General features: G+C 44.0%; 1 long non-coding RNA gene across 2 annotated transcripts; it reads right to left on the bottom strand.

Annotated features, from left to right (window-relative positions):
* Positions 1–358: 358 nt before the first annotated feature.
* LOC109258885 (uncharacterized) lies at positions 359–9181 on the bottom strand. 2 transcript variants are annotated; one of them, XR_008424415.1, is made up of 4 exons: positions 8547–9181; positions 5414–5447; positions 2486–2805; positions 359–880 (listed from the first exon to the last, which is right to left on the bottom strand). It is a non-coding gene; the product is annotated as an uncharacterized LOC109258885 (long non-coding RNA). The 2 variants fall into 2 exon arrangements; XR_008424414.1 differs by lacking the exon at positions 2486–2805.
* Between the last annotated feature and the right edge of the window lie 10597 nt (positions 9182–19778).

The following is a 19778-nucleotide window of genomic DNA, read 5'->3' as shown; positions in this document are numbered from 1 at the left end:
ATATGCTAATGATTTCCTTGTAACATACGTCATCTATGTTTTTCTAACATTACCCAATTCTAAAATTGTTCTTTTGTATAATCACCCAATAAGGAATAACATGATTGTTTTGTCATAACGTTCCCTCCTGCCCTTTGCTTATTGATTAATTTCTTTTATTGTTTTTATTATGTATCTATGTTTATCTATAATTTATAAAGTATTTGCTTTGTTGTTTTCACGAAAGGTTATTTATCTCTCAACACCTCAAATGGAACAGTTACAGGGACATGACCTCTTAGTTGTTTCCCTGAACCATTTGTGGTTTTGAAGAACCAAAGTGTTTGCCTGGGTCCGAGGTGCCAGGAAGGGGGCCAAGAGGGCCTTAGAAACCCACGCCTTATACATTCTCAGAGACACAATGCACCTAGGAACCAATGAACCATTCTGTAACTTAACCAACTAGGTTCAATCATCATCTGGAATGCCTCCTGGGGGCCAAGTGGGCCTAGGGGTCAGAGAGACCTGTGTCCATAGATACACTCCTTAGTTACCAGAGTGGGGCTTTCAAATCCATATGTCTCTCCTATACAGGCCCTCTTTGCTGGCAAAGGTATGAGGAGTCCCCATAGGGGATGGCAAGGGCGAAACGCAAGGCCGCACAATTTCTTGCGGAACCTTATTTCCTTTCCTACTGGTTCTTTTCCCAGGGGGCCTGTCGAGGGCAATTCCCCAACAGACTATACCCCAGGTAGTTTTAAGGCCAAATTACCTAAAAGCAGGAGTACAAGAAGCTTCACTGTCGGTTGGCCGCCTTGCAGTCACCAATCCATCCACAGCCCGGACTTTGGCACTCAGGCTGGGATGGCTCGGCTTCCAGCATTAGTGTCTGTCAATTGTCCTGGAAAAGTACAACACTCTTATTACACCTAGGTCTGGAGTAGGTTACAAAATAAAAGAGGAAAGATAAAGGTTAAAATATTCCTTTTACTATTATTGATAACCCAGGTTTGAGAACCCCAGTTTGAATGAGAGCTAAATTGCCCCATAAATGAACTCCAGAATCGGGCAGATTACCACCTAGTAATACACAGGACTGGAGAAACAGAAGACCCGCTCACACTCTCAAGGAAGAGAACAGAATTAATCAAGGCAAGCATGCCCAGTTAATTCTTCTTAAACTTTCTGTGTATGTCCTTTGACCACCCTAGAGGCAGAGTAAGTAAAGAAGCAGAGTTGAAATTACCTAATGAGCTCTCCTGACATGACTAAATTATCAAGAGTGGGGAAGGAACATTTGGTACTCCCCACCCCCACTTCAGCATTAAAAGAAAAACACAACCCCCTGCCCAACATTTACAATGTAAAACAAATCAGAAACTACTTTAACCCTGACTTACTATTAGTACACTAATAGCTAATCAGGAGCCTGGTGCAAAAACATCTTGATTAGCTGCTGATAAAACTCTTTGGAAGTGGATCGTCTACATGACTCAAAAGGAGAACATGGCCCTATACGCTTCAGGACTTTTTCACCAAAAATACATTTATTTACTATTCCAGCAAATATGGCCTGTGGCCTAGCTCTACCTTCATATCTGCTGTTCTTGAATTAGTCATAAAGACATGTATAGAAATAAAGACCAGATTTAAGGCCGGAATGTATAAAATAGCAAAAAAAAACCTGTAAGTGGAGTCAAGTACCACCACCATTTACCAAAGGTGAACTTCCAGCAGCAACATTAATGGTTTTTCTGTTACGTCTGTACAGTGATATATGTACATAACTATTTTTAACTTATTAAAATCTCATTTTTATGGCTGACCACTGCACACCAAGTAACATGCAGAAGCAACATCAACAGATGAAAAAAGATAGTCCCGAGCCTCAGCAAGTGTCCTCATACAATGTCGTTAAAATACAGTGTAGCAAATGCAACAATCAAGCATGCAAAAGTGCAATGGTAGCAAAAAGGAGAGTGTGATCACAACATTAAAAGGACTTCACAATAATGTGTAAATTGAGTTTTGCAAAATGAAGTGGGTTTTTCAGGTGCACAACAGGGAGAAAGGAATTTGTGGTGGAAGGAAAAACATAATCCAAGATAGTGAACTGTTCAGATACTCCAGGAAAATGAAGTGGGGAATAGCAGGAGAAATGATTACAGGATTTAGACACCATGAATATCTGTAAGCAGAAAGCCACTTAATGATGACTCAACTGATAGACCACATCTGCATTTTAACAAGACTACTCTAATGGAAATTTCGAGGACCCATTCAAGGGGGGGAAGAAAAAGGAATTACTAATTCCTGCAAGAAACATTATGGGCCTGCCACAGAAACCAGAGAACAAATGAAAAGGTCGTCAAGAATCAGAACCCAATATGCTTGATGAATTCAAATCTGGTGATAAGAAGTCATGAGGGAGGAACAAACAATGGTAATCCCAAGATTTTTGCTTGTTTGAAGGATCAAATGATGAAGCACCTTAATATGCTCTTACCCACATAACAATGTACAAGGAGTCCTTAAAAGTTACAAAGATGGGAATCCTTGAGTGATCTTCCAGTGATCAAGTCCACTGGAATTTATCTGTTGATGGCTCTGAGTTCTCTTATTCTTCTGTTTCCGTGGTCTTTTCTCAAGGATTAAATTATCTGAGGATCTGGCTTTCAGTTATTATCCACAATTTGCTGGTTCTGGTATCTTAGTGTTAACAATTGTTCAGTCATTAAGAAACAGTCTATCATCTTTGTCTTTGTCATCTTTACATGCCTCCTTTTCTTGAAGTTTTTTTGCATCAGTTTCAATCACACATTTAATCTGTATTTTATTGTGGTAAAATATACATAATGTAAAATTTTATGTTATTTTATTGTTTTCTTTTTTTTTTTCCTGGCGAGATGTCTTCTCAAGAGGTTGTACCATTTGCATTCCCATTAGCAATAGATAAGATTTCCTGTTGTCCCACATCCACACCAGGAAGTGGTATTGTCAGTTTGGGGTATTTAGCCATTTAACAGATGGGTGGAGCATCTAACTGGGGTTTTGTTTTTCTCTAATGCACCATGCATATCATTTTCCAATAATTCCCCAATGTTCAGCAACTTATGCATGCCTATTTCTCATTTACGTATACTATCCACTAAGGTGTCTACTCATATTGCCTCATTTATTTCAATTTGGGGAGTTTACTTTCTTATTGTGACGTTTTACTACTTCTTTGAATATTTTGTATGCATATCTTTCTTTAGATATGTGTTTTGAAAATATATTCTCCTAGCAAGGGGGCTTGCCTTTCCATTCTCTGAACACTGTCCTCACAGAGTGGATATTTTAAAAATTAATAAAGTCCACATTACCATTTTTTTTTCTTTCATGGACATGCTTTATGTGTTGTATATAAAAACTGTGCTTCATTCACACATTTAGTCTTTTTTTATGGTGGCAAAATATGCATAACATAAAATGTTAAGTGTTCAATTCAGTGGTATCAAAGTGCATTCACAATGTTGTACAATCATCACCACCACCCACCTCCAGAACTTGTTCATCACCCCAAAGTGAAACTCTATACCCATAAAAATAACAACATCCCAATCCCCACTCATCCCAACTCTCCAAAACCGCAATTCTACTTTCTGCTTCTATGAATTTGCCTATTCTAAATATCTCAGCTAGGTGGAAGCACACCTTTATCTTTTTGTGACTGACTTACCTCACTTAGCTAATAGTTTCAAGGTTCATCCATGCTGTAGCATTGATCAGAATGTCATTCCTTTTTAAGGCTGAATAATATTCCTGTGTGTGTGTGTGTGTGTGTGTGTGTGTGTCTAGATACAATAAACACATGTATTACAGGGAAATGTAAAAATACTTACTTGATATTGAAAGTCTGAGATAACTACTTTTCTGTTTTGAGGAAATTTGTCTCTTAATGATTATATTTTGCCGGGAGCTCAATACCACAATGGGAAGGAGGGCTTAACCCCTACCCTGACTCACTGAATCTCTCTTTCTTATGTGGAATATAGAAACCTGAATGTACTCTCTAAAAAAAAAGGCTATTCTGGCATAAATTTCAGATAGCAAGAAGAAACCCTCAAGAGGTTCAGAAGTTTAGTTCAGAGAAGCAACCGGAAATTCAGATGACTAACTGGCACTGATAGGACTTGCTTGATATGAAAACAGAACTGTAAATCTCACAAGATTAGGTGATCCTGTAAGAATTTCAAAACTTCCTGCTATTAATTAGCAATCCCGTAAGAACAGCCTCCCTTAAACATACTGATGATATGCTTCACAGCTTTATATTCAGCAGCCTATGTTTTGGCTAAATGAGCTTCAGAAAGAAACGGAAACTTGTGGTTTAGTTCCATCTACTTTGGAGCCTCTGGTTAAATAATCTGCTTCTGCTGTGCTCTGTCATCTTACCATCTGTAAAATGGAGGCAGCTTGAAAAACACAGCCACAGAAAAGATGTACAGCTTTATGCGCAGTTGTCTTCATTTGTTTAGAATACCAGTAACATTTTAACTATCACTCAAGGAGTGCACATGCTACTTTGAATCGTCTAGGACAAAACTCTGTCAAAATAAGAAAAGGAAAGGGCCAAAATAACTGATTTTCCCAAGGGGACACAATTATTTTATGGTATATCTGGGATAAGAACCCACATATCATCGGCCCCAGTGCATTGTTCTCTTATGGGTTTTGAACGATACAGAGAAATAAAACTCTTCTGTTATATGTAACTGGTGCAAGACTCGGCACGATAGGAATTGGAGAACTGCATATTAAGAAGGATCTGGAAAATTCTTTTTTTTTCTTTTTCCAAAAAACAGTTTTTAACATTTATTGATTTTTGAGAGACAGAGACAGAGCACAAGTGGGGGAGGGCAGAGAGAGAGGGAGACACAGAATCTGAAGCAGGCTCCAGGCTCTGAGCTGTGAGCACAGAGCCCGACGGGGGGCTTGGACCCACAAACCGTGAGAACATAACCTGAGCAGAAGCCAGATGCTTAAACGACTGAGCCACCCAGGCGCAATCTGGAAAATTCTTAAAACTAAATAAGCTATATACTAGATACATAGAAAACAGTGGTACCTGAAGATGAGTCAAGGAAGAACAAAAGGAGTTCTTGAAGGTGTATATGGGCTGCAGTTCCAAAAAGGACAGGTGAATTCCTGTTTCCGGCACTTTGGAGGTTCCACCCCAATACACAATATTAAAATAAAATAAACATTTGAACTAGATCATATTTAATTCTGCATGTTCATGTAAGCCAACAAAATATCCCAGGTATCATCTACATTGTCATTTTGTTTTTATCTTGAGTTTTCATTTCTAAAAGTCTTTCCAAACACAAAACAGAGGTTGGAGAAAGGTATATGGGAGGCGGCAGAGATAAAACAAGCTCATTTCACTTACCATGAAAATTAACATCCAAAGGAATTCTTCACAGCTGAAAATGTCCAAACAATTTTCATTTTAAGGCAAGGCTTCTGGAAAAATCATGCTGAAGGACTCATAATTACACACATGTCCCTTATCTGTTTCCATACATATCACTATATATTATGGGAATTCTGAGTGGCAGAGAAGCATATCCTGGCTAAACATCTCCATGCCCATAATGCAGATATGATGGTCTCAAACCAACCTGAGGATATTAGAGCCCACTTTTTCCATTACTAATATTAATAGAGGACAAAACTTAATATACTTTTGCCTGTATAAGCTAAATCACTTCTTCATTAAAATGGATGGCCCATAAATAAGTCTGTAGTGTGGGCGTCATTGGATGCCAAATGAATTTTTGTGGGTTTTATTAACATCGTGGGTTTCTAGGGAGGATCTACTCAAAAACCCTGAGTCTAGTTTGACATTTGCAACTAAATTATCATGTAACCTTGAGCAAAGGGAGTTCATTATCATAAAGGAGGGATATTAATACTTCCCATCCCTACTTTGAAGGGCTCTTATAAAGTATCAAATAAGGTAACAGAGGTGTATATGAATGCACACATTCTCATTGGTATTTGTACATGCTTGAAAATAACTCTACAGAATGCACTATAAAAATCTTGATGATATGGATCCCCAGACTAGTTCCCAGCTCTCCCACTGAAACTACGTAAATTAACAAACACCTATGTATTTCGTTAGTTATCACAGAACTACAAATACTGCTTCTTGCAGTACCTTGTCCCAACCATCTGCCTTCCTCTTTACTGAATCCTCAATTCAGAAACCCTGGAGATTCGTTCATGAACTCATGCACACAATTATTCATTCAGTCAAAGAAAATTTTCTTCTCGGTAAACAAAACCTTCTCTAGTAGGTTTTACAGACATGTGGACAACACAGATGAATATCCCCTCTTTCTAAGTAGAGGGGGAGGCAAAAATAAACAAATGAGCAAATATTTAAACTTAAGTATAAACATATAAACAAAAACTAAACAAATGGATAAGAAACTAGTATATTAGGTAAGTGCTAGACAGCACTAGAAAGCAGGGAAGGGATATTGACATTATTAGTTGATGGGAAGAGGTTACAATGCAAAATTAAGCAATCAATGAAGGCTTTATGGGGAGATGAAATTTAAGAAAGAACATGAGGTGAATGTGGGAGACAGCAATGTACCTATCTGAGGAATGAATGTTGCAAGCAGAGGCAACAGGCAGATGGAAAGCAGTGAGGCAAAAGAATGTGCCTGGAATAGTCAAGGAACAGAGAGGATGTCAGGGTGTGGAGGATAGAGCGAACAAAGTAGAGAGGAGAAGGAAATGAACTCAGAAAGGAAATGGAGGCCCAGATTTCCAGGGCTGTGGAGGCATTTTGAGGACGTCGGTTTTTGTCTTGAGTGAGCAACTGAAGTGACTTGAGTGATATAATATGACCTAAGTTTTAACAGAATATCTCTGGATGCCATGTTGATTGGACACTGGAGACGAGTAAAGACAAGATCAGGAAGACCAATAATTAATTAATTTCAAGAAGGGAATTACCCAAGGATATACCTTCTACTCTGTTAATGTAGAGCAGGGGTTAGCAAATAAGGGTCCACAGATCAAATCGGGTTCTCAGCCTGTTTTTGTATGATCCGTGATATAATCATGGTTCTTACATTTTGAAAGGTTGTTGAAGAAGGAGGAGAAGAAGGTACAGAACCTGTACGTGGCCCACAAAGCCTAAATATCTAAAATCTGAAAAATGTGTTCCACCACCTAATAACCGGCTGCTAGTAGATCCTCAACAAAACTGGAAGAAGACATGAGTCACTTACTTGCTAAAAATATTACAAAGTGAATGGTGTCAAGGAACATTCGTGTCTTTACTCCTAATCTTCAAAAACAACAATGCCATTTCCACTGAGCTACTGAAAATACAGTCTGGTTTTCAAAACAATAAACGAGGAGATATTTTCTCACATAAGCAACATCATAAACAGCTTTCAGGGGAAGTTGAAGTAGCAACAAAGAAAACAGTAACATTGAAATAGCAACAAATAAATAATAACAAAAAAATTCTTAGAGAACTTTAAGCTTTACAAATAATTTTCATGTTCACCATCTCATTTAATCCTTAAGTCAACTCCATGAGATAGGTATTATTTTCCTATTAGAAATTACTACCTCCTAAACCCTTAGTGATTTCACAAGAAAGGTGAATGCCGAGGTTGGGTTTTTTTCTTATGTGGGAAAGTTGGATGCTAAAATCAACAGGTATTTTCAGTTCAAGCCAGCAGACCAGAAAAACACGTTTACTTTCTGTTCCTCCTGGAAACCATAGTTAATAAAAGTATAGAAATACCAAAATTAATACCAATCAAAGCCAAGAGAATGTGGAAGTCACAACCACAGAAAGATTTTGATACATTTCTAGAAGGCAAAAAGTGAAATGTAAGACCGATGAATGGAGGGATCAAGAAAGGACTTCCAAAGAAGGGGCTGCACAAGGCCAGTGAGCTTCTGCTGAGCCCTGTTTATAGTAAACAGAAGAGAGAACAGGGGTTGAAACCAAGCAGACAAAAGTTATTTTAGGGGGAAAAAAAAGTTCACTTAACGAGTTTCATGGATCACTCAGTCTTCCCTCCATATTAACTCTGTATGAATTACCTCAGATTGCTGGTGGGCAAGACAAGGGAACGGGGAGGGAGTGTTCCATCACAGGGTGTCAGCTATGGTTCACTGTCCCTACTACCAATTCCATTCAAACTACACACCCCTGGCTTCATTTACTATACTGGAGATTGGTGCTTCATATAAATTGTCAAATGAGAAGGAATCCTCCTGGCAACTATAATTTGCTGTTAGTATCAAAATATTTTTATTAATGATTAAATTAATCGCTCAAAAAATATTTTGCCTTCACAAGTTCTGTCTCAACATATTGGCTTCTGCCAAGGCAAATTAGCTCAGAAGAATCATTGCCATCTAATATATTTTGCCTTTAAGGACAAGTAAGAGAATGGTCTATATTTCAAAACAGCATCCCTCCTGTCTACTCCCATTTGACAAGAAAAATCAAGAGGTAGATTTTTATGGGATGTCCTCACCCAAACTTCCTTGTATTGTCCTGAAGCCCCAACACTCATCATATGCTGAATTTGCCCCTTTGTCCTGGGAAATAAAAAGATGGAAATAACATGACTGTCATTTATTGTGTCCAGATATATCTGACATCATCATCTTTTTCAGAGTTCCTAGAAGAAATCTTTGCCCAACATTTGCACAAGTTTGCTATTTCTGTTCAAACAAACAACATCAAGAAATTGTTCCTTGCTGAACTCAAATGATATCAAAGGGATTGTGGTTAAATGTCATATCTATAAATCATTTGTGCTCCCAGAGAGATTAGAAAGGGCTTATATTTCTCCTTTTTTTCAAGCGGCATTTGGGTCTGAGCAAAACCTTTTGTGTCCTACCAACCTCCAACTTGGTTGGGGATGGAACTCCAAACTGGCTCTAACATACTATAAAAGCTCTCATAAACAGAGCACTGAAACTAATTTTATAAGATACAAACTATGACCAATGCTACTTTAAATATACAAAAAACTAAATACAGTAAAAGCCTCAGTTTGCGAGCATAATTTGTTCCAGAAACATCTTGTAATCCAAAGCACTTGTATAGCAAAGCCAATGTCCCCATAAGAAATAATGGAACCTCAGATGATTTGTCCCACAATCCAAAAATATTCACACAAAAATCATTATGATACTGTAATGTGATACAAAATAATAAGAAAATATAAAATATAATGAAACATAAAAAATCAATCTGCATTTCCCTTTGAAAACTTTTGTGGCTGGTGTGAGGGAGACGAGAGAGGAGGGCTGTTGTGTAGGATGACTTTCATTATCACTAATGGAGGTTGACTACACTACAGTATTAGTAAGCTCTTGTCATATACTGTATTTAATGGAACCGGCAATAAGGCAGCAGAGGAAAGGGGCTATATCTGCAGGCAGCCTGACCTAGAACGAAGCAATGCATTCCTAAGCTCATTCTTGTATGGAAAAGCAAAGGACTGTCCATTGGTGCTTTGAAGTGACAAAAATACACGAGTTAGAGTCAGTTGTGGGCACCTCCCACTGCTCTGAAAAATCACTCATTTCTGCCAAACACTGTGACCCGAGACAGAGCATCTGAGCATGGGAGACCATCACCCACAATCCCACAGAGAAATAGAGAGAGACCGAGAGAGAGAGAGAGACAGAGACAGAGAGAGAGACACACAACCATTGGTTCAATTGTCATGTGACCTTTGACATTACATACTCCTTGTATTGCAAGACATCACTCATTTATCAAGTTAATATTTATTAGAAACGTCTACCCGTCTTGTGGAACACTCGCAGAACAAGTTACTCACACTCCAAGATTTTACTGTGTGTATATATACAATATATATTACTTACTATGTATAATATAATAGTATATACATAAAAATTTTTAAATATATATATATATATACTATTTTACTGATTATAGGACTCTTGGTTCTGAACCTTCTGCATGTCATGCCCCTGATATGCAACATCAGTACCATGAGAGAGAAAACACTTCAATGAAGTAAACCAAAGAAACAAGATTCAAACTAGGCAAAGCCACACGTAGGCCAAGATTTTTCAAACCTTTTTCTTCATGCTGAAGTTTTCAGCTCTTAGACAATAATGCATGTTTCTCTTGCCAGACACCCAGGCATATCTCTCCCCTCTTGAGCATATGAATCTCTAGAATTATATTTAAATGCCAACAAGGTGAGGTGAAGAATGGACCCGGCTGGCATGCTCACAATGACCAAATTGTGGTGATGTGACTTCAATCCAATACATTGCTCCACTATTAACTTACAATAAATGACATGTTTGCTTTCTAGACATTAGTGAGATGCCTTATTAGACACATTCCTAGAAGGCCGGAGAAACTGGCTTCTAACCCATATGGAACTGGTGAATTCCCTTCAGGTAGACCACAAGGTATCTAGAATATAGTCTTTATATATTCACATATAATCTTACGTATTTGGATTCTTCAGAGTAGACCAAAGAGAAACTCTGGGCTGCAAAGCTCAGTTACAAATGTGGGATGGTGCTATGCTTACAACTGGCGGTGCCCGAGCCATGGTCTTCTGAGGCCAGAACCCATTGCGACCCTGATTAATTTATGAATTGAACTTCTGTTCAACGGAGGCCCGGTACTGGGCAGTGCCTATGCTCCCCGTGAGTATGGCACGGTGCGAAGTACCCTAAGAACTAAGCAAAAGGGAAAGAAAAATGGTAACATACGATGCATATACGGTAAGGAGGCGTCACAGTCCAGAGTAAGAGCTCTGGAGTCACTCCGCTGGGTTTGAATCCCGGCTAAGCCACCAGCACCTGCGTGACCTGAGAGGCGGTCTCAATGGTAAAGGTTTAGCCAAATTCCTGAAAAGGAAGAAAGCAAGAACTTGCCTGCCACGAAGGGAGGTCTTGGGGCGCAGCATGCAGTCAGGTCAGGGTTTGGCATCCGCTTGGAAGGGTGATGCTCAAGGCCCGGGCAGCCCTAGCGAAGACGCACCTGGCTCTAGGCCTCACAGGGAAGCAGAGAGGGCCCCGGGGGCAGCAGGCCACCCCCCCCCCCCCCCCCCCCCGCAGTGTCGGGAGCTCCCGCGCTCCTCTTTCTTGAGAGAAGGGCTGGCGACACACACCCAGGCGCTGAGAGGCCCCACAGCCACCGCACTCCCCCACAGTCGCCAAGCAGTGGCCCAGCTGCTTGTATACAACCGCCACAGGCAGCCTGAAATCTATACACCAGCCAAGGGCTGCCGGCTGCAGGCGGGAAGTCCCAGACGCGGGAGGCTAAGGGGCGGGGCTTTGGGGCCTCGCCATTTGCCCTTTGCCCTTTGCTGAGGTCACTTGGCATGCTGCGCATGCGCGCCCCTGTTGGCGCCATCTTCCTGGGAGGCAGCACGAAGGCCCGGCTCAGTCCCTCAGGCTCAGTGCCTGTTTGACTAAGAAAGGAGTCAGAAGCTCAGGAGGCGCTCTCCACCTTTTTTACTCCCATCTCTCAGTCGTTTGGCGCACAAGCAGCCCGATATGGGCAACCTGCTTTGTAAGTTTCGTTTCCCACCCCGCCCCCGCCGCCGCCTCTGCCGCTCCCGCGGCTCCCGCCCGCTGCCTGGTGATGTGTGGCCCCTGCACCCCCCCTCCCGCGATGCTGTTCCACCACCTGGCCGGGACCACCCCGCTGCTCCTTCACTTGCCCTGGGCCCTGGGCGCAGGCTCTTCCACCGGAATCCTAGGCCTTTACCGGCTAGTTTATACGTCCAGCCCAAGAGGCGGTACCCCATCCCGCAGGCCACGGGTACCCCTCTGGTGATCCCTCCCTTGGTGAACTGGAGTCACTCTCCGAAAAAACCTGTGCTGTCTGCTCGTAATTCCATGATGTTTGGACACTCCAGAGCCAAAAGGATCCCTCCTCTGGGGCGCAAATTCACTCTCCCACGTTCACTATCTGAGAAGGTAGAGGAGGCTGTGGAGTCGGTACCATCCAGGCACCTCCCACTTTTGTGCCCATTTGGGGTGGAGGAGAAGGTCCAAGAAGATCCCAGAAAAAAGATAGAGGATCTTGTAGAGACCAAAGGTCAGAATGGTGGGAACAGGGTCCCCCATCACGTTGGGGACATACCATTAAAATCTAGTGCCCTGGAGACCAGTGGGCTTCTCACTTCCTCGCAGCGCAGCCCCGCACCTTTGGACCTCCATCCTAATCCTCCAGAAGACTGTTTGAGGGAGAATACCCAGAAGTCTCTGATGCACTGCCGCCCTGAAGGCCGCGCAGTCACCTCCTCACATGGCCCAGCCGGAAATGTGGTGCCTGATACAGATACAGCAGCGCTCTCCGACCCACCCGCACGCTGCCCCTTACTGCAGGAGACATCAACAAAGGAAGTGGCGGGTGAAAGCCATCAGCCTGTCAGGAACACATCATACCTCTCCAAGAAGGAGATACAGGCTAATGAGCCTCCAGGCATCTCATCAAGGAGCTCTTTTTCCTCTGTATCTGCCAGCAGTAGGCCCTGCAAACGGAAAACATCCACGTCCCATTCTCGGCCACCACCACCGCCCCAGTGGTGGGGCCACGGCGAGTTGCCCCCACTTCCTAGGTTTCCTTGCAGAGCTATTGACAAAAACCTGGACACCTTGAAGAATACCAAATGTCACAGGAGTAAGACCTTGGAAGACAAAAGAGAGATCAAAGGAGACTGCTCAGATGCTCAGTCTGCCACTTCTTTATGCCTACTTGCCTCAGAGACCACTAACTCTCTGCTTTTGGCGAGTCGCACTTTGCAAGTCCCCATTCCTACTGATGACTTGGCTGACCAATCTGCCAAGCCCCCGACTGCCTCTGTCCCTCCATCACCAAACCTTGGTCAGGAGACAGCCCAGATGGTTTCTAAATCTTCTCCAGCTGTTCCTGCTGGTGGTGTTCCTCATCTTAGTTCCAGTCTCATTTGTGGAATTCCTGTGCAGAAAGAAGGCCCTCTTCAGCCAGTCACTGCTGTAACCTGTCTTATTTCTGACATCACCACACTTCCTAACACCTCAACCCCCTCCTTACAGCCACCGTCCTGCAACACAGAATCCCCAGTGCCTCTGTGTGTACATTCCCTGCCTCCTATCCTACCCGCCCCTCTTCCAAATCCTTCCACACATAGCCCTGTTTCAGTTGTCCAGCCCATCATTTCTAAGACAGCTGCTTCTACCATCGCAGCCAATGCATGTACATCTACCTCCAGGCTCACTTCAGGTCCTGATGTCGTCGACATGGACACCACTCCCCTTTCAAAGGCTGTTATTTTCAGATCTCCCCAAGGATCCGGAATGGGATCTCCTTCGTTTCCCCAGGGTCGTTGCAGTTTGAAGCAGAGGTGCCCTGCAGAGTCTCCAGTTTTCACCAGCCCACCTGGAGATCCGAAGACAGCCCTTCTTGCCAGTGTTGCCGTTTCCAGTAGCTTGTCCCTTGCGGATTCTGGAGTCACCTCCACTCCAGTAGGCAAGCCCTCTGCAACCTGCAACTCGGCCTGTAACAGCGAAGCCATGGACACTCCATCGCCATCTCAGGCTTCCATCTTCTGTTCCTCCCCTGAGTCCAGGGACAACCATTTCCCACTTAACATGGTGCTTTCTGGTTCTGCTAACACACCACCCTGTGGCAGCACTGTGGTGGCCCACGACTCTATCCATTTACCGAAAAAGTCCTCCATCGGACAGACCTCAGTTTCCAACCACTCTGACCCAGGAATCGCCTCTCAGCCCACAACTGGGCATCATAATGGGCAGCAGCCTGACAATTCTCACCTGTTAGGAACACCAGTAGCCTCAACACAAGCTATGGGCCCATCTGCTCTCGTAGCCCAGCCCCCCAGAGACAACGCGGTGAAGGCAGGTTTGGCAGGTTCCGCATCTATCACCACTCTCACTATCCAGCCGGCCTCGAGTGACAAGCCAGGCATCCTGCCCATTGGCGTATCTACCACAACAGGCTTTGGAGTTGCCACGGGGATGCCCAGCACCGGGGATGGTGGCTCACCGTTAGCTGACAGTACTTCAGGCCGACATGTGTTTTCGGGACGTGCGGCCCCTATGGGCAGTGGTGTGTACATCCCAGGCCCCGCTCATTCACAGGCATCCGGAGCATTCCACCTTGGGGCAGGACTGAACGGGGTACCAAGAACCATTTCTGCTCCAACTTTAGGTCAGACAACCTGGAATCGCTGTGGTGATGGCATGGCTGCTGCTGTAGGAGGAACAAATACCGTCCCGGTATTTGGACAAAATGCTAGTTCCACCTTGAATCCAGGCACTTGGGGCCCACCCATCCAGAACCCAGGTAGTGGAGCAGTGGGGCAGGGCTGTACTGTTCCCACAGGTGGAGACTCTACAGTCCCCACTACCCATAAGTGCCCCGGGGGCTCATCCCGACAGAGAAAACTTGCCTCATGTAGAGGAGATGCCACCGTGGAGAAGAGGACTAAGTCAAGAGACCAGGCAGCCTCCCCCTTAAATCCGAGCAGCAGGGGGCCAGCCATCAAAACCTCAGGTGATGGAGTAGTGGGAGAGGGCCGCCCTGTTCCCTCACGTGGAATCTCTAGTATTGCTGGTAGCCTCAAGGGCACCCAGAGCCAATCTGGACAAAGAAAACTTGCCCCACGTGACCGAGCCACGAGAACCGAGAAGAAACGTGGGTCAGGACACGTGCCAGCCTGCTTCTTAAATCTGATCATCAGGGGGCAACCCGTCCAAAACCCAGGTGATGTAGTGGGAGAGGGCCACGCTGTTCCCGCAGGTACACGCTCTCGTGTTCCTGTTAGCCCCAAGGGCACCCAGACCCCATCTGCACAAAGAAAGGCTGCCCCACGTAACCAAGCCACCATCACAGAGATGAAACATGGATCAGGACACATGCCAGTCTGCTTCTTAAATCTGATCGGCAAGGGGCAAGCCGTCCAAAACCCAGGTGATGGGGTAGTGGGAGAGGGCCACGCTGTTCCCGCAGGTACAAGCTCTCATGTTCCTGTTAGCCCCAAGGGCACTCCGAGCCCACCTGTACGACGAAAACTTGCCCCACGTCACCGAGCAACCGGCACAAAGACGAAACGTGGATCAGGACACGTGCCAGCCTGCTTGTTAAATCTGATCATGAGGGAGCGAGCAGTCCAAAACCCGGGTGATGTAGTGAAGGAGGGCCACGCTGTTCCCGCAGGTACAAGCTCTCATGTTCCTGTTAGCCCCAAGGGCACTCAGAGCCCACCTGCACGACGAAAACTTTCCCCACGTCACCGAGCAACCGGCACAAAGACAAAACATGGATCAGGACACGTGCCAGCCTGCTTGTTAAATCTGATCATGAGGGGGCGAGCCGTCCAAAGCCCAGGTGATGTAGTGGGAGAGGGCCACGCTGTTCCTGCAGGTACAAGCTCTTGTGTTCCTGTTAGCCCCAAGGGCACCCAGACACCATCTGCACGACGAAAACTTGCCCCACGTCACCGAGCAACCAGCACGGACCCGAAATGTGGGTCAGGACATGTGCCAGCCTCCTCCTTAAATCTGAGCGTCAGGGGGCGAGCCGTCCAAAACCCAGGTGATGGGGTAGTGGGAGAGGGCCACGCTGTTCCCGCAGGTGGAAGCTCTCTTGTTATCGTTGGCCAGAAGTGCACCCGGAAGCCGTGTACACAAGAACTAAATGCTTCGTGTGGAAGAGCCACTACCAAGCAGAAGACACGTGTTTCAAGAGGCGTGCGTGTTTACCCCCTACAGAGCCCCTCGGACTTGCCTGGCCACACGGCCTCTGCTGCAGTTACAGGTGGCAGCACCAGCTCTATGCTTGGACCCACTTGTAGTTCCACCGTCCTTCCACGCAAATGCGGTCCTCCCGCCCAGCATGCAGATGGTATGCATGGAGGGGACAACGTCATTCCCACGAACGTAGAACCTAGTAGTTCTTCACATCAGAATGATTGCGGCCGACCCAATGCAAACGCAGCAAGTGCCATAGCAGATGCAGACAGTATCACATCTATGATGGCAGGCCTCTATGTCAGCACCCCCCAGAAGGACACTGGGAGCCCTCTTACCTCTAACACAGGTGGTGCTCTGGGGAACAGCTCCACACCTGCTACGACTGGATACACTTACGGTCCCTCAGCCACACAGAGCGCAAGTGCCCCCCATAAGCACAGCGCTGGTGGTGCATTGGGGGATAGCGCCAGGAAATGTTAAACAGAACTTGGACTTGTCCTAGTCAGGTACTCCTCTGACTTTGGAGGATCAAACACTGTATATATCCTGGTCAACTGGGCCTGTGCTCTGGGCATGACTAGAGCACCTTCATAACCTGACTAGGACTTCACCTACACATTCCCTTCTTTTGTCACGAATAAGGACCTAATATTCCTCTGCAAATTGGATATAACTGGAAACTGACTTCTTTGCACCAGAAAGGGGCCCAACCCCTTTAGGTGAAACTTACCCTGATCTCTTCGTACAGAAAGTGTGTACATTGTGTGCATACATGTATTTATGTTTAAACTACACCAGAAAGACAGCAGATTCAAGAAGTTCTAGTGGAGAATGGAAGAAAGCTACATAAATCATCAACCGTGCCATCCCTGGCGTGACTGTGAACTTGGCTGACCCAAGCTCTGGGCCAGTTTTCTCTGGTCTTGGAATGGGCAGGATACCACTGCTGCCTGTAGGGGCTCCCTTTACCCCTACCTATTTGCCTCGATGGGCTTTTATCCTGCCCACATTGTGTACTTAACGTACATAAAACTTTGTTATGAATCTGCCCTCGCTCATGTGTCTTTTTGACTCAGCAGTAGAGAAAGAATTAACCTGTGTGAATGGTGATGGGTTGAGCCAGACTTAACTATGCTGAATTTTCCGTGTTGCAGTGACTGGGATGTAGAAGTGGCCACATCCTCTACCTGCACACACTGACTCCTGCAATCTGCATTTTGAATGTAACGGATGACAATCCAGGGGGAAGTAAGGTCCAAAGGAGGGAGAGATGAAGTGACTCACCCTTGCCTCTTCCCTCTGTGTTTAGCTCTTCTCCCACCCCTTCTTTCTGACCTTACTAGAGGCTAGAGAACCTCTGATGTGTCAAAGGAAACCACTCAATGATTTTTTTTTTTTTTTTTTAGAAATGTTTCAATGTTTTCTTGTGTGTCTTCTTATTTAATTTAGACTTAGGCCAGTCATTCTTACACATTCCCATATCACCCAGAGAGGATAGATTTGAGCCTGGAGGAACAAGGGGAGAAAGGGCACATACCCGCTCTGTAATTGTTGGAAATTTCAGTTTCTTTGAATGTATTGTGCTGCCTTAATGCAGCAGAAGAGATGCTCTTCAGTAAGTGGCCCAGCTCTGATCTAAATCACTAAAATATCAAATCACACAAGTTACAACTGTGCCCAGTTCTGGCTGACACTGACTTTTTTGCTGGATCTCCACTGGACTTAAAAAAGGCAAAATTCGCAACTGTGTGTAGCCTACATTCTAGGTGGATGGGAGCAAAAATACAAACATGCAAATTATCTGATAGGTTAGCCAGGAACTAATGTTACGGAGTATAAAGTAGCATAGGGAGCATTGAGATTTACGCAGAATCACAGCTTTCAATTTAAACAGTGGACAGGATAAGCCTCGCAAAGAAGTTGGGATTTGAACAGGCTAGGGAGGTAAGAGAGGAGGACAGAGAAGATGTGGGTTGAATTCCCTGCACCATTTATTGGTTGCACGATGACAAACGGTAGAGCCATCCTTCAAGTGTCTCAGTGAACTCAATGCTTTTACATGGCCTATTTACCTTGCAAGATTTTTGGAAGGCTAAACTAAAATAAGGTAAGGAAGTCATTTAAATTATTATTGTTGTTTTGTTCTGTAAATAAGGATAGATGCATGATGATAGATAGATAGATAGATAGATACATACATACATACATACATACATACATACATACATGGATGGAAATGGGAGATATAATATATCTACACTTAATGAGTTCCTTAGGCAATAATGCTTCAGTCGCCTTCACCAGGCAATTTGAATAGGAGATCCCATTTTAACAGGAGCATAAAAGTGCCTACTTTTATGAAGTAAACACGTGGAAAAATACGATAACTGAGCCTAAAAATGCGCAGCATTGAGCCTAGTGCAACATTTATGAGATTAGCCCTGTAAAAACAAAGAACGCCAGCACATAGAGGCTGCCGGATCCCTCCAGGCACTCTCTGCCTGATTCATTTACTCTGAGTTGTTTATTACAGTTCCAGAGGATCAAAGCTCCTTCTTTGTGCTCTGTGACTACAGAGAATCATCTGCCCTTTGTAGTCAGAACTGACTCTCAGAAGCAGTGTTGAAATCCAGGTGCTTCTAATAGTCCTGCACCCTCTCTCAGCCATGCCAGGTAATATTACCAGGGACAACTTTTAAACATTTATACTTCCCGATTTTTTTAAAGCCTTCAAGCTAAAAGTAATATCCTGATAAGACAAACAGCTAACAAATATGTGATAGATGTAAAGATTTTGAATTTATGTTTTTGGATTTTTTTAATATTTTGGAGAGAGAGCACAAGTTGGGAGGGGCAAAGAGCCAGGCACACAGAGGATCTGAAGCGGGCTCTGAGCTGACAGCCGACAGCCTGATGCGGAGCTTGAGCTCAAACCATGAGATCATGACTTGAGCTGCAGTTGGATTCTCACCCAACTGAACCACCCAGGTGCCACTTGAATTTCATGTTTTGATGCACTTACACAGTAGAAGCAATTTCTTTTTTTAAAATCTGTGTTAATGTCTATTTCTGAGAGAGAGAGAGAGAGAGAGAGAGAGAGAGAGAGAGAGAGAAGCAGAGAGAGGGGGGACACAGAACCTGAAGCAGGCTTCAGGCTCTGAGCCATCAACATAGAGCCTGACATGGGTCTTGAACCCATGAACCACAAGATCATGACCTTAGTTGAAGTTGGACGCTTAACCGACTTAGCCACCCAGGCGCCCCATAGAAGCAATTTCTAAATAAACAGAAATATTTTGTTTTTATGAAAATAATACATAAACATAATAACAACCTGAATCATATTGAGATGCCTCCATTTTCTCCTGAGTTCCCCTCTCCAGAGACAGGTTTTTGCTACTTTGATGTCTCCTTAATTCTAAACATTATGCTTATCTTGCTGTATCATGACATACTCACTTTAGACAATGTTTTTACCACTCTAACATTATGGAGGAAGATAAAACTCCACTACCACTGTTTTCCCTCCCTCTTCCTTTCCAGTATGTCGTATTCAATTAATTTTGCTGCTTCTCTCTGGTAACTTCATGTAATTTTGCTGGCTTTCTTGGTGAGGAAAGTAGCAGAAGGCTAAAAGCACTGGTTCTGGAGCTGGACTCCTGCAGTTAGAATCATTGTTCTTCAGTTTTTATTAGCTCTGTATCCCTGTGAAATTTACACATCTTACCTGTACCCATTGTTTTCTCATCCATAAACCAGAGAAAAGGATACCTCTCTACCTTAGGGATTGTTTGTGATAATGCAAATAATAATGCATTTGTAGCCTTTAGTCTCTAACACACAGAAGAACTCAAGAAACTTTAGCTATTATTCTTTATATCTTGTGTTATTAATTTTCACCCTAATTTCATGATTTTCTCTATGCACAAGGCTGTGCCCTGTAGCCCCTCTACCTTTCCTTTCCCCTTGTATGAATCACCTTCTGTGAATACGTGCTTGCT

This window comes from Panthera pardus, unplaced genomic scaffold (assembly GCF_024362965.1).
Source record: "Panthera pardus isolate Hobbes unplaced genomic scaffold, ASM2436296v1 HiC_scaffold_20, whole genome shotgun sequence".
In the NCBI taxonomy this organism is placed as follows: domain Eukaryota; kingdom Metazoa; phylum Chordata; class Mammalia; order Carnivora; family Felidae; genus Panthera; species Panthera pardus.
This window is presented reverse-complemented; position numbering and strand designations above follow the sequence as displayed.